Here is a 12,112-nt window from a genome sequence, read left to right as displayed (position 1 = left end):
CTGTCTATCGCCACTACAGTCCTCTTACCCTGCATGAGATAAAATAGCAGACATTCGAGTTTAAAAAAAAAAAAAGAATCTTATAATAATGATTCTTTGCATTTTTTTTTCACTTACTCCTCTGCCTGTTCTACCCATGTTCACAGAGCTCTGGATCTTTTGAAACATACACTGCATGTATGAACTCTGGGCCTAATTCAGACCTGATCTCTCTTCAAATTTACAGAGGTCTGCGTTCAGATAGTTGCCGCCCATGGAGTAAAAACCCACCCCATGCAAGTGTGCGAATGCATGCGTACGCCATGCGAAACTTCGCCAGACAGCTGACAACTGCAAATCCTTTTTCAACTCTCCAGCTAATGATTTTTTCAGTCTGTGCGTAGCCCAGGACTAAAGGGCCATACACACTAGACGACTATTCTGGCTGATATGGCCGATAACGATGATTGTGAACGATATATCGTTCACATCGTCTAGTGTGTATGGCCCTAACAATCAACGATGCGTGCACCCGTGCTCGTTGATTGGATGTCGGCGGTTGGCCGTGCAGCATGCTCAATGTGAGCAATGTCACTTGTGACATCGCTCATCATGGCATGTGTGTACGGAGCCGCCATTAGCGATGTTCACAATGTGACATTGCTGCTCCTCCCCGGCAGCGGCTCCGTACTAGCTGAGCCGCTGACGGAGCTGCACGCCGCTCAGTCACCGCTCAGCGTCTCCGTCCGTTAATGTCATAATTTCTCCCACTGCCCCACCAATTAATTTTCTCCCACTGCCCTACCAATTAAGTTTTTTTCACCCACTGCCGCACCAATTTCCACTGTGCCACCAACGTAATAAAAAAATTAATTATAAATAATATGTATATATATATATATATATATATATATATATGTGTGTGTGTGTGTATATATATATATATAGTCAATTGTGAAAGAGGGCACTCACCAATTTTATTAAAAGGTCAAAGGTTATTTATTACCACATCATGAAGTCAACGTTTCGATCACATCCCAGTGATCTTTGTCAAGACATTAGCAAAGTACTGTAGACAGCAGGACACCAAAGGAAGCATGTCCAGCCAGCTTACATAATGCAATATTTATACCCACATCAGTTAGAGAACATCAGACACGCCCACATCCACTTCCTGTATAGCAACCAAAAGGAAAAAGCTGCCAATAATGCTAGCACTAATTGCCAAACACACACAAAAATACATAGGGTACAGAATAACAACTGTGATAGCCACTAAGTGTAGAAATAGTGAGCAACGGACGACAAAAACCGGGTCAAATACTATAAATCACTAAACAGGAAACGCTCGTGCGTTCCAGCACCTGGAACGCACGCCGAGGGCGGAAGTCACACAGCACAAAGCGGACGTGACGTCACGTCGTCATGGTGCTTTGTGGCTATCACAGTTGTTATTCTGTGCCCTATGTATTTTTGTGTGTGTTTGGCAATTAGTGCTAGCATTATTGGCAGCTTTTTCCTTTTGGTTGCTATACAGGAAGTGGATGTGGGCGTGTCTGATGTTCTCTAACTGATGTGGTTATAAATATCGCATTATGTGAGCTGGCTGGACATGCTCCCTTTGGTGTCCTGCTGTCTACAGTACTTTGCTGATGTCTTGACAAAGATCACTGGGATGTGATCGAAACGTTGACTTCATGATGTGGTAATAAATAACCTTTGACCTTTTAAAAAAATTGGTGAGTGCCCTCTTTCACAATTGACTATACATTGGAATCTACCATTCCTTGGAGTTGAGCACCATCTGGTTGACCTCTGATTTGCAGACTAGTGTGGATGTTCATGGAATTATATATATATATTAAATGTATGAACCCATTATAATTAATTTTTTATTAAGCCGGTGGCACAGTGGCAATTGGTGGGGCAGTGGGTGAAAAACCTTCATTGGTTCCCTCTTCTACAGCCCTGCCCACAGACCCAGAAATGCCTCCTTAATATTAAAATATGTAAAAAAGGTTGCCAATTCCAAAGATATCTGTCGTCTTTCAAATTGTTTGAAAAATTGGTTATGGGCCCTACAGACACGGCGATGTGCCGCCAAGGTGCCCGACGGCCGATATAGCCGGCGGGCGACCCGGCAGCGGGGGAAGGGGAGTGAAGTTTCTAAACTCCCCCTGTCACCCGGCTCCATAGCAGTGCATGCTAATATGGACGAGATTGTCTATATTGGCCTGCATGCATAAGCGATGCAAGCGCATAAGCGATGAATGAGCGCAGTGCGGCGCTGCGCATCGTTCATCATTGGTTTCTACGAGTTCTCGTTCATTAATGAACGAGAATGTTCATATCGTTCACCGTTATCTGCCACTGTGTAGGGCCCATAAGTGTGTACACTCAATTTTAGTTTGTCAGGGCTCTGGGAAGTTCAAGGGAAATTATTCATCTTCCACATTGTTCATCTTTCACATTGGTCATGTCTTCCAGTGTGTATGGCCCTTTATTCCTACAGTGCGATAGAATCAGGCTGATCGGGGCGGGAGCTGATGTCACACACCCTACCTGAAAACGGACAGTGTTTTCCTGATACTCCTAGATAACGTCCAGTTACCACCCCCATCCGATTCCTGTCAATCACCTTGTGTATGCCTAGCGTTCTAAATTTACGCACCATTCTGTCGCTGTTTGGCATAGCGCCTGCGCATTGCGGTGCATATGCATGTGCAGTAATTCGATAGTCAGCCCCTGTGCGAATTTTGACAACAGCGATCAGGTCTGAATTAGCCCATGTGTTCGGTGCTTGAATAGAGACCATCTGACTGGGAGGATGACTTTCACAGTTGAAGTAAAGAAGCTTTGAAAGTCATCGGAACATGACTGGGGACAGCTGTTTTCACAATGGCTGTGTCGGCTGAACATATTTAACACATACTGCAGAAAATAAGTTGTTATTGTCATCATCTGTGACTAAGAAATGATGACTTACTGACTAATATACATATAATACATCGGCCACTCTGTCCCAAAATCATTATAGTGACTTTATTGTACTCATCAATACAAAAGTGTGTAAGGTATATGTCACTGTTGTGCATGGCAGTGAATGTGTGGTTGGAAGGGAACAGAGAGGGTTATGGGGTAGAATAATGCCATGTCTACACTGTGACTCAAATGCACTGGCTCCTTGATGTAGACACGCCCCTTTCTCTATTCTCTCACTTGAAATGTTAGGCGGTATGAGTATCAAAACATGCTAAGGTATTAAATGCTTATTTAGTTAGTAACATCTGTATATAAATACTTTAATCAGAATCGGCTTTATTGGCCAGGTATACTTGCGTATACTAGGAATTTGTCTTCGGTTTGCTATACAACAGACAAGCAGGTGGGGGGGGGGGCAAGTAAAGTCATACAGACAGGTATACCTTAGGGACACAAGTTAGTTACATGTACGTCTAGTCAGTCAATGTTCAGGAGTTCAGCAAGTGGACCGCTTGGGGAAAGAAACTTTTGAGGCTTCTGGTTTGCCCGCCGGGGACGGCCCTGTAACACCTGCTTGAAGGAAGTAGGTTAAACATGCTGTGGCCGGGGTGTAGCTGGTCCTTTACTATCTTCGTTGCCCATTTTTTAGCTCTGGACTGGTACAGGTCCTGGGCTGAGGGAATGTCAGCTCCGATGATCTTCTCTGCGGTTCTGACCACCTTTTGGAGCCTGCATCTGTCCCTCGCGCTGGCGGAGCGGTACCATATCAGTATCGAGGAGCACAGTACTGACTCCACAATCGCGGAATAGAAGAGGAGCAGAAGCTTCTTTGGGATGTTGACCTTCCTTAGTGGCCTGAGGAAGAACAACCTCTGCTGCACTTTCCCGACAGTGGCGCAGGCGTTGGACCCCCATTTAAGGTCCCGGGAGATTGTGGTCCCTAGGAATTTGAAGGAGTCTACTAGCGATACCACACTGTCAGCAATCATTAGCGGAGGTGCACTAGCTGACTTCTTCCTGAAGTCCACTATCATCTCGACAGTTTTGAGGGGGTTGAGCTCAAGGTTGTTGTGGCTGCACCACTGGGCCAACCATCTACTTCCCGTCTATAGTCCGATTCGTCCCCGTCCTTCATGAGGACAATGACGGGGGTGTCGTCTGCGAATTTGATGATCTTTACTGATTACGCCTCTGAGGTGCAGTCATTTGTGTACAGGGAGAAGAGCAGGGGTGAAAGGACACAACCCTGAGGAGCCCCTGTACTAATGGACCGCACTTATTTTTACTGTAATTATTACTGTATATAATTAGTATTCCATTTCAGTTCATACTAATCTAACATGGATGGTATCATTATCATAATCATAGTAAACTAATCTGACTGTATGGCTGGAAACGTGAACCTGTTCAGATAAAAACAGATGCTAGCTCATGGTAGAAAGGACACAAACCAAATTATTAGCTACAAGTCATTTTCCCACATGTGAAAGCATCTGGATTTATTTGCTAAATCCTCCTTCATCAAGGTCACATTCACCTTGCAGATTTTTTTTTTATTAATCTGGCTAAATGCAAGTATTCTTTTAAGAAAATATATATACTGCTCTGCTTTTTCCACTGCTAAGCAGTAAGCACCATTAATAGGGTTAAAACGTAAAATGTTATGTATAATCTGTATCTTACAACTGAATGCTACATATGCTCCCAACCTTTCACAGATTCATTGTCCCCATGAAATTTGTATTTTATGCAAAAAAAACAAAACTTGATGTACCATATATCCATCTGTAAATGAGTCCCAAGATGTTTCCATATTCTGCAAGTTTTAATTAATAAAGAGGCATATTAATCACAGGCATCACAAGTTGGTTGTGGATTGCACGAGGTGCCACCAAAATGCAGACTTCTCAGTGACAGAACAGGGTGCTGCACTGTAACATTGCATGCAGCACTCAGCTCCTGTCACAGTGCAGGAGCTGGCAGTGCAGCCAGACGAGTCTCTGGGGGCAAACCAGCATCTTTGGGAATGATGGGCATGCCCCCCAGAGTGATGAAAGCGGAGTCCGGCCGCAAGGCCATGTCCCTTCCTGCGATGCCACACCTGCTTTCAGGGGCTGGCTGGCAACTTTCAGCCTGGGGGTAGACACAAAGAAGTGGCCCAGCTAGCAAATGCGTTGTAAAAATGGGTGTTACAATAGTGTTGGCTGTGTGGTATGTGTAATGTGAGTGTTGTTTGAATAGCTAATTAAATATTGGAAAAATTATTATGACAAAGAACTATAAACAAATACATTACCTACCAGACCCATCTGATTAAAGCCCCCCATACGCGAGTGATGGATTGGGGCAATTCCCCGATCACCCAACGGTCACATTGGGGGACTGGGAATATTAAACATATTTAAAAATCCAGATTACACCTATCTGTACCGCATAGTGCCCGTGTCACTTTGCACATACCTCCCAATTAATACATAGAGGGAAGCGGTATCAGGGCACATAACATGCGCTGATAACACCTCTCCCCCCCATATCGCCACTTCACACATCTACCTCTTGGTTCCGTAGTTGCACCTTGTCCAATACAGGGAAGTCACAATCAAGCACTTCATATAGTGGAAAAACCCACTATAAGCAGTTCATACTGAGCACTGCAGCTGTTATCTCTCCAAAGGTATCAGGAACTTATTAGTGGTGTGCCCATGTTCAATCCGCTGGTAAAACACTGAGGCCTCCACTGTGGTGCATGGCTTCCGACTGAGCTGGAGCACACTAACATCAACGTGGTCTGATCAGCGCAGCCCTAGTACCAAGCATCAGCCTTGAACTTTCTATACCCGTGCAGGCTTTGAAACATAAAAGAGTATAATAATACGCCTTAATCCAAACTATTTTGTCAAACTAACTTTCTCAAGGATATATATGGAGAGTTGAGGCGGCGCTCAGAGGACATTGTATAATATGTATTTATTGCATCCGATGTATGTTTCGGGCTGCAGCCCGTCATCAGGGATGAATGTACAATACAATAGTGCTGCTATGTACTTTCATCCCTGATGACAGGCTTCTGCCCGAAACATATGTCGGATGCAATAAATTCATATTAAAGCTAAAGTAACGTCTTCTGAGTGCCGCCTCAACCTTTCCATATTTACATCCTCAAATACTAATGGAGGGGATGGAGCAAGTAGACACGCATAAGAGGATGGAGTGTCAGGCTTCTCTCTCTCACTCTAAAATCTCCACCAAAAAAAAAAAAAATTATATATGTTCATAATAAGTGTGGAAGGCTGACCTATCTCCTTAAAGTGCGAGCCCCAAGGATCGGTCTCTGGGTAAGTATAAGAGCACGCGTGGGGGAGGGCGAAGATTGTTGGGATGGAACTGACCGCAATGATGAGGGGGGTGTTGGAATGGAGCCGGGGCAAGGTGTTATTCGGTACATGTGCGTGACGGTCACAAGAGAGGATAAATATATAGAAACACATACATGCATATACATGCACACACATATATACATATATATTTACACACATAATTAGTCAACTCGACCATATTATAAAGAACAAACATTTCTCCCCCCTTACAAAGTTTATATATTCAGTACACTATATAAATATCATTCAATTGGAATCTTTACAAACCACCTCAAGTACTTATCTGATTAATGAAAAAAAAAGGAGCAGACAGGAAGCAGGATAGACAGACACTGCCACTAAGCCAGCCGGCAGGAGAGTGGAGACCAGTTCTATAGGAGGGAGGAAGTTGGGAGACAGGAGAGGAGGGGACAGCCTGAAAGGAGCTCAGCTCTTTGATGGCTGGTCCCAGGCGGAGGGGCCAGCCACAATTAAAGCCAAGCAGTGGCTAACGGGCTGGCTCCGCCTCCAATAATCCCTCAGCAGGGCAGATCAGGGAATTGTAGCCCTGACTCAACTGCTCTGCCCTCAAAGCTCTGTATTATCATCTGAATCCGGACTCTGTCCTCACTGTAGCTGTTATCAGGCGCATGCCTCCCTGACACTTTATATGTGCAAGTGCTGCACGTCTGCGGCCCTCAAGCATTGTACTGGCTCGGGGGGAAGATGCCCCCCTTCCCAGTCTGCCACTGCCCCCTTTCTAGGGGTGCGCTTGGGGCTATTTAACACACCAAATGTCACTGACTCCAGTGACGCCCCTGAGATCAGTACTACAAAAGCAGTGATGTGCAGTGGGGTGAGGCAGATGAGGCAGAGCCTTTCCTGTTATACTAACGTTTGCGCCAGAGTTTTGACTGTATAAAGTATGTGAAATATACAAAGAATATATAAGAAATATTTACTTTGTATTCTAATCATTTTTATAGTCAAAACTCTGGAGCCTAAGAAGCGCTACCTAGCTGCCGTGAGTAGGTCTATGGTAGGTGAAGCAGTGCCTCCCCTGCCCATCTTTTCCACACATCCCTGATCAAAACTCACCAAATTCCCAGCAGTATATACTGCTGCACCTGTGTATAATGCCCACATGACCCTTGGGAACATATATTGTGTGTAAATCTGGCTCTGGTACTAGCCAGTGCCTCCTGAGCCATTTTCTCACCGCAATAGCTGTAACAGCTTCACCCTGATTCCAAAACATGGGGGTATATTTACAAAGATTCGTGTTTTGGCCGTTTTGAAGGGTGTTTGAACTCGAATGGTATCGGGTGCATTTTACTGCAACTTTTTGAATCCTGATACGATCATTCACTAAGCTGGCGAGTTTTGCACAATCGTTTTTTCCGATGTCGATGTGATTCGTAATATCAGGCAGTGTTTTACGGGAGTGATGAGTAAAACACTGCCTGACAAAACACAAGGAATCCCGGCCGGATCTGTGAGATCCGTGCAGGGCTTCATTGTGTACCTTAAAAAGTTGATTAAAGTCTTAAAAAATCTGAAAAAAATTGCGTGGGGTCCCCCCTCCTAAGCACAACCAGCCTCGGGCTCTTTGAGCCGGTCCTGGTTGAAAAAATATGGGGTAAAAAATGACAGGGGTTCCCCCATATTTAATCAACCAGCACCGGGCTCTGCGCCTGGTCCTGGTTCCAAAAATACGGGGGACAAAAAGCGTAGGGATCCCCCGTATTTTTTAAACCAGCACCGGGCTCCACTAGCCAGGTATATAATGCCACAGCCGGGGGACACTTTTATACTGGTCCCTGCGGCCCTGGCATTACATACCCAACTAGTCACCCCTGGCCGGGGTACCCTGGAGGAGTGGGAACCCCTTAAATCAAGGGGTCCCCCCCTCCAGCCACCCAAGGGCCAGGGGTGAAGCCCGAGGCTGTCCCCCCCATCCAAGGGCGGCGGATGGGGGGCTTATAGCCTTGTGATAAATGTGAATATTGTTTTTAGTAGCAGTACTACAAGTCCCAGCAAGCCTCCCCCGCAAGCTGGTACTTGGAGAACCACAAGTACCAGCATGCGGTGGAAAACCAGGCCCGCTGGTACCTGTAGTACTACTACTAAAAAATACCCCCCAAAAAACAGGGCACACACCGTGAAAGTATAAGTTTATTACATACATGCACACCTCCATACATACATACATACTTACCTATGTTCCCACGAGGCTCTGTCCTCTTCTCCATGTAGAATCCTTGGGGTACCTGTGAAAAAAATTATACTCACATAATCCAGTGTAGAATCCGACCTTTGAATAATCCACGTACTTGGCAAAAAAATAAAACGGAAACCCGACCACGCACTGAAAGGGGTCCCATGTTTACACATGGGACCCCTTTCCCCGACTGCCAGGACCCCCCCTGACTCCTGTCAAAGAGAGTCCCTTTAGTCAATCAGGGAGCGCCACGTCGTGGCACTCTCCTGATTGGCTGTGTGCTCCTGTAGTGTCTGTCAGGCAGCACACGGCACAGATACAATGTAGCACCTATGCGCTCCATTGTAGCCAATGGTGGGAACTTTGCGGTCAGCGGTGAGGTTACTTTCCGAAAAATGCTTTTATTACAGTAAATATTTGTTATATTTATTGTTTTACTGCACATTTCCCCACATCAAGTTGTAACTTTAGTTGAGTACCCGCGCCTTTTTTTCTGAGTACCTGTGCCTTTTTCATAGAAAAAAAGCTTTGAAAAAAAATAATTCAAAATCCAAATACTGTATATTTGGTATAATGCATATACACAATTGTGTAATTGCAAACTTTACTAATGTAATAAAGTTGTTCAAGAAATATTTGTATTTTATGCAAAATAAAGTTTGCAGCTCAATGTAAGAACATTTGGTTAATCATTAACAACAATTACAAGCTGCTTTTACATATTCATTAAACTGATTGTTATTGCAATTCCACACCTGCTATTAAGCTTATCTTGACATGTTTACAGACTAGCACAGCATTTTCATTCTCGTTTAAAAAAAAAGCAGGCATATGTGTACTGTGATTGCTTATTTTATTAGCTTTATTTCATTGACCTAATTTGGAATTGTATTGTGCAAGCCAGTGGGTTACCGGTAATTAGAATTTATAAGCTGAATGTCCAACTTCATCAGCTAGAGAATAGATTTACATTTTCTATGGAGACTAAGGGCCTGAAGTTGAGTTAGTCATATATTTAGTATACAATATATACTCAAAAAAGCAGCACATAAAAACACCAATATACAAAACCGGTTTATACACATAAGCTGAGTTGTCCACTCAAGCGATACGAGTAGGTATGTGTGATGAAAGAAACAGGGTGATCTTCTAACATTGATTTCTGAGGGTGAGACAGGCTGGTTATTCTTTGGTCACTTTGTTTTCTCCCACGTGGCTGCCTTTTGCCCACCACAGCAAGAAAGATAGGAGCTCAACCCCAACACAGTGAATGGCACAACCAGGGAAAAATCAAATACACTTTTATTTTATCGCCTTCACCACAAGGAATTAAAGCAGAAATCAATTTTCTTGCATCAGCCAGTTGATTCAGAAAAAAGACAGACGTTAAGAATGACCTTACACTAACTCTAAATTACCTCTTAAGACATTAACAATTCAGCACTAACATTATTACAGTCTTATGAACGAGAACTCGTTCATATCGTTCAGTGTAGAAGCACCAAAGATGAACGATGTGCGGCCCCGCGCTCGTTCATCGTTGGTTCCCCGTCGCTTATGCATGCAGGCCAATATGGACAATCTCGTCCATATTAGCATGCACTGCTATGGAGCCTGGTGATGGGGGAGTGAAGAAACTTCACTCCTCCCGCCGCCGGGTCGCCTGCCGGCCGTATCGGCCGTCAGGTATCTTGGCAGCAGGTCGACAAGTGTGTGGGCCCCATTAGTTAATAACTATAACAAAAATAAATACAACGCTTAAATAATAATTCAATCCTGTGAAATTAATCTTTAGTATACAGCTAATACATAACTGGTTATTTGTATCGGACGTCTTTTGTCTTTTTTTATACAGACTACATATTTTCCTCAATTTTGCTGTTTTTTCCTAAATTAGGATTAGTTTCTTTTGTAGCAAAGGAATTGCTATAAAGTTGCAATTTACGAAAAATGATGCATGGCATGGGAACCTTTTATGCTAGATTGTGTAGTGCTTCCTTAATTTTACTACTTTTTCCTCTGTTGTGCTATTTTTTTTTTCAATTTTGTACAGTATCTTCACTTATAAGGGGGATTTATAAGATCTCAGAGAGAGATAAAGTACCAACCAATGATTTTCCACCTGTCATTTCTCAAACACATCTTTGTTATTGCAGGCAAAGTCTTCCCATAAGACAAACAGATATAAAGTTGTCCCCAGGATTGCTATAAGAAGATGCCAGGTAACTTCCTAAAGACAGCTGCCAGTCACAGCTGACACAAAGTTCCCCTGTGCGCCATGCCCCCCATGTGTTGAGGCTGTTCTGGAGGGGGCACCTAAGTTTCTCTAACGTCCTAGTGGATGCTGGGGACTCCGTAAGGACCATGGGGAATAGCGGGCTCCGCAGGAGACTGGGCACTCTAAAGAAAGATTTAGTACTATCTGGTGTGCACTGGCTCCTCCCTCTATGCCCCTCCTCCAGACCTCAGTTAGAATCTGTGCCCGGCCAGAGCTGGGTGCTCCTAGTGGGCTCTCCTGAGCTTGCTAGAAAAGAAAGTATTTTGTCAGGTTTTTTATTTTCAGAGAGCTTCTGCTGGCAACAGACTCTCTGCTACGAGGGATTGAGGGGAGAGAAGCAAACCTACTCACGGCAGCTAGGTAGCGCTTCTTAGGCTACTGGACACCATTAGCTCCAGAGGGATCGAACACAGGTACCTAACCTTGATCGTCCGTTCCCGGAGCCGCGCCGCCGTCCCCCTCGCAGAGCCAGAAGAACAGAAGCAGCAGAAGCATGAAGACATCGAAATCGGCGGCTGAAGACTCCTGTCTTCACTTAAGGTAGCGCACAGCACTGCAGCTGTGCACCATTGCTCCCACAGCACACCGCACACTCCGGTCACTGTAGGGTGCAGGGCGCAGGGGGGGGGCGCCCTGGGCAGCAATTAATTACCTTTTTGGCAAAAATAGACATATATACAGTCTGGGACTGTATATATGCCCGAGCCCCTGACATTTTTTACACATTAAAGCGGGACAGAAGCCCGCCGCTGAGGGGGCGCGACCTTCTTCCTCAGCACACCAGCGCCATTTTCTCTTCACAGCTCCGCTGGAAGGACGCTCCCCAGGCTCTCCCCTGCAGTATACAGGTGCAATAGAGGGTAAAAAAGAGAGGGGGGGCACATAAATTTAGGCGCAGAAATATATTTAACAGCAGCTACGGGGTAAACACTAAGGTACAGTGTAATCCCTGGGTTATATAGCGCTGGGGTGTGTGCTGGCATACTCTCTCTCTGTCTCCCCAAAAGCCTTTGTGGGGTCCTGTCCTCAGTCAGAGCATTCCCTGTGTGTGTGCTGTGTGTCGGTACGCCTGTGTCGACATGTTTGATGAGGAAGGATACGTGGAGGCAGAACAAGTGCAGCTGAGTGTGGTGTCGCCGCCGACGGTGCCGACACCTGATTGGATGGATATGTGGAAGGTGTTAAATGATAATGTAAACTCCTTGCATAACAGATTGGATAAAACTGTAACCTTGGGACAGTCAGGGTCTCAACCCTTGCCTGATCCTACAGCGCAGAGGCCGTCAGGGTCTCAAA

General features: G+C 44.9%; 1 protein-coding gene across 5 annotated transcripts in view; it reads left to right on the top strand.

Annotated features, from left to right (window-relative positions):
- GPRIN3 (GPRIN family member 3) overlaps positions 1 to 12,112 on the top strand; it is a 513,767-nt gene that overhangs the window by 254,177 nt on the left and 247,478 nt on the right. For 4 of the 5 annotated variants that reach the window (XM_063917218.1, XM_063917209.1, XM_063917201.1 and 1 more), the window contains one exon: positions 10,695 to 10,760. The exons of the other annotated variant lie outside the window; for it this stretch is intronic. The gene's annotated coding sequence lies outside the window, so the exon portion shown is untranslated. The remainder of the gene's footprint in view (positions 1 to 10,694; positions 10,761 to 12,112) is intronic. 5 annotated transcript variants of the gene reach the window in all.

The sequence above is a fragment of the Pseudophryne corroboree genome, chromosome 1 (assembly GCF_028390025.1).
Source record: "Pseudophryne corroboree isolate aPseCor3 chromosome 1, aPseCor3.hap2, whole genome shotgun sequence".
NCBI lineage: Eukaryota > Metazoa > Chordata > Amphibia > Anura > Myobatrachidae > Pseudophryne > Pseudophryne corroboree.
This window is presented reverse-complemented; position numbering and strand designations above follow the sequence as displayed.